Source organism: Gastrolobium bilobum, unplaced genomic scaffold, assembly GCF_033153095.1.
Source record: "Gastrolobium bilobum isolate Gb01-03AN ecotype WA unplaced genomic scaffold, APGP_CSIRO_Gbil_v1 utg16477, whole genome shotgun sequence".
NCBI classification, from domain to species: domain Eukaryota; kingdom Viridiplantae; phylum Streptophyta; class Magnoliopsida; order Fabales; family Fabaceae; genus Gastrolobium; species Gastrolobium bilobum.
The window spans coordinates 276,037-280,000 of record NW_026897272.1 but is presented as its reverse complement, the minus strand read 5'-3'; positions in this window follow the sequence as shown (position 1 = coordinate 280,000).

Below are 3,964 nucleotides of genomic sequence, written 5' to 3'. Positions count from 1 at the left end.
TAATTTTATCTCTGACTACCCCAAAACTACTTATTTCCTTATATTAATTGATTCACCTTTGAATGAATATGATTTTCTTTTTCTCTCTCTTTCTTTATCACCATTGATCCATCTTTGTAAGATTATGATTTAGTAGCCGGAGATAAAATTGTCTCAAGCAACTTGAGAAATGATAAGCCATATATATATATATATGGTAAAATCATTTCTACTGTCGCTTTATGTACAGTAACGACGAGTGTATGGTTATGATTCCCCACATTTAATGCTTTCATCCTTTGTATGGTTATGATTCCCCGCATTTAATTCTTTCAAATATATATATGGCAAGTATTTGATTGCTGTTATAACACCCTGTGTATACCCGGTTTGTTATCATGTCATCGTATTAAGCTGCGCTTAATTAAAATGCGAAAACTAACTTTTTCTTCTCAATTATGACGTCATTATTAATAACCAAGTTGTTTACTTAAATTCTTTTTCAAAACATTGCCTGTATGTAAATTGCAATTAAACAAGTAACGAAAATACCTCAGTTATAAATGTGTTTCTAGTCACGGAGCTATAACACGTAGACCGGACAATATCCTGATAGTTTATACAACTCAAGCTAAAAGCATAACTAACATCAATGTGACATGGACAATCCACATGCTCACCAAATAAGGCAACAAGCCCAACAAAGTCTCAACTCAATAATCATATATTGACAATACAACATAAAGCAGCATCCAATCATAACAGTATAATCAACATGCATCAGTCACCTAAGCTCCGACCTCCTGTCGCCCGAGGTATCCACCCCCGAGGTACCTGAACCTGAAAATGTGCCCCAAACGTGGGGTGAGATCTCTAAAAAGAAATCTCAGTAAGACAAGGGGTCTTTAAGGACTCTTCCGCCCAAGCTCACTTACAAGTATAATATAAGTTCGAAAATAGTATTTACCATGCATGTTCATGTTAAGGCATTTAATCATGACAATATATTTCTTGCTCAACGAGCCATACAACTCAATTAATCATGTGATGTATGCAAATGCGGTTCGACAGGCAGGGAACATGACAGGGTTTATGCACGTCTGCGACCTATCTAAACATAAGGGTCGCAGCCTTATGCCTTACACACCAGAGTCGTAGTCTGATCTTGTAAGTAATCAATATCACATTCATACAGTACATCAACAGTTAAATTAACATATCTCAGGCATACGAGTCTATCACTCACCCAAAACCAGCCACTAGGTGTTTACAGAGAAGAACCATGAGAAAAAGTGATCACTTGGTGGTTTTCCAATGAGAAAAATGGTGGTGGCAAGTGGGGAAGACACCATTTCAGAAAGGGAGGCACAAGGAGTCACGTAGAAAGGCCGAGTATCAGCCTAGGGTTATGTGCCCCTCCCTATTTATAGTCTAATTAATAATCACACTTTATTAGCACTAATAGCTACGCTTAGCATTTTAATCCCAAACTTTTGATTCTGAACCTAGTTATTTTTCTAAGATTTATCATATTTTTATTTTATTTTTCGCAGCACTTTGCCGGTACGCACTTTTACGTAGCCAGTATCAGTTCTGACGCCAGTTCTCATTATTTCGACCCCAAACTTGACATACTAGTCCTAGGTATTATTCTAGTGATATATACATACTTTTCATAATTTTTCGGGATACTTCATCGGTACGCATTTATAATGTGGAGCAGAACCGGTATCTGCACTTTTCGTTAGAAAAGCGACTTTCGACATTATTAATCACTTACTATAATTATTTAGGCCTTCTCATTATTATTAGGGTCAATTATGGAATTATTTCTTTAATCTCATATTTATTTAATTAAATTCCTAAATTAACGGTGCAGGTTCTTATAGCTGCACATACAGCAACTGCAAAAATGTAAACCCCTATATATATGTATGTATAATAATAATAATCATAATAATAATTTTGCATGAAATGCAGAAAACTCTTTGCAGTTGCAGAGATATCAGTTTGCGTGCGCTTTTTTTTAAGAAAAACAGTGGGTCCCGCATTTTGTGTATCTATGGAAAATTAGAGTTTTCTATCACTAGCTGCAGAATTATTATTCTCATATTATATATATATATATATATATATATATATATATATATATATATTTATATATTTTATTTATAGAGATAAAATTATATTTTTTATACAAACTAGTATTTTAACCTGTGCGATGCACAAAGGGTTATGATGGAATGATTTTTATTACATGTTGATATGAATGTTATAGGCTAAAGATTGTAGAATACATAAAAATAAATTTTGAATGAAATATGAAAGTAATAAATGTTACTAAATTTAAACAAAAGACTAAAGACTCGTGTATTAAAGCTCCAATCTTTTGATACATTTATTGGTAAACAACATTATTAGTTTTTTTACATGAATTTTCATTTTCATCTAAAATTAAAATCTTCAAACCATTCATAGATTTTACTCTAGAAACAGCAACATAGAGATGTCTATGAGTAAAAATAGGCTTCAGTAAGAATAGTCCAACGTCAGAAAGAGATTGGCCCTGAATCTTCTTAATGGTCATGGTAAAGCTTAGACTAATTGGAAATTGCTTTCTTTGAAATCTCAAAGGAATGCCAAGCTCTGTTGGAATCATATTCATTCTTGGAATGTAAACTTTAAGACCAATATAATTTCCTGTAACGACAGTTGCACCAATGATGTTATTTCTTAATTCTTCAACTATCAGTCTTGTTCCATTACACAAGCCGTAAGATTGGTCTATATTCATCTAAAGGGGTTCATCTTATTTAAAATCTTATTTTGAGTAACGTAGATATACAATTGAGCAAACTTTGGCTCTCGTCCTTCAATTAGGAGTAAGGAACCAATCTTACTAAAATTTTGTCCACTCAAAATAAATTGTGGAGTAGCTGTGCCATTGTTTAAAGACGTGTCAACCTTTCCTCTGATTGAAGTGAATGCAAACAAGCTATTGTATTGACAAACATGCAAACATACTATCAATTTCATTTGTCGAATTAAACAGTAGGTGAGGAGATTTTCTTAAGAATGGAAGTTGAATCTTTCCTTTCATACAACACATTGTGTAAGAACCCGTACCGTTAATTTTAGAATTTAATTAATTTAAATATGAGCTTATGAAATAATTCCATAATTGACGTAGAATAAATATGGGAAGACTTGAATAATTAATGTAAGGGCTTAATAATGCTGAAAGTCGCTTTTCTGACGAAAAGTGCAGATACCGATTTTGCTTCACGGTAAAAAAGCGTACCAATGAAGTATCCCGGAAAATTATAATAAGTATGTGAATGTTCCTAGAATAACATATAGGACAGGTATAACAAGTTTGGAGTCAAAATAATGTGAACTGGCGCCAAGACTGATACCGGCTACGTAAAGACGCATATCGACAAAGTGCTTCGAAAAATTATAATAAAAATATGACAAATCCTAGAAAAATGGCTAGGTTCAGAATATGAAGTTTGAAGTTAAAATGATTAATGGAGCTATTAATGCTAATACCGGAAGATTAAGTTAATCAGACTATAAATGCTTAGTGGCATAGAATTTTAGGGCAATTGCCACCCTTCCTACGTATAGTTCTCTGATCTTCATGGCTGCCATGAGCTCCCTTGTGTAGTTCTTACCACCTTTCCTTCAAAAATCCAACTTTCTTTATCATTTCTTCTTCTTTGTGTTGGCCAACCTTGTTACAACTTGAAAGTGGTCACCTTAAGGCAGAAAGGCACTTGCTTGGGTGTGTGGTAGCTGCTGACTTGGGGGTTTAGGGACTGCCTCTGAGTTTGGGTGGTGTAGGAGCCATTTCCTTGGTCGTGGGAGCTCCAAGGAGTGACCTTTGAAGATAAAGGACCTTTCTTGATAGCCATTTTTGTGGACCTTTGAAGTCAAAACCTTGGGGTTGGTTTGAGAACTCTAAGAGCACTTGTGGTTTCTG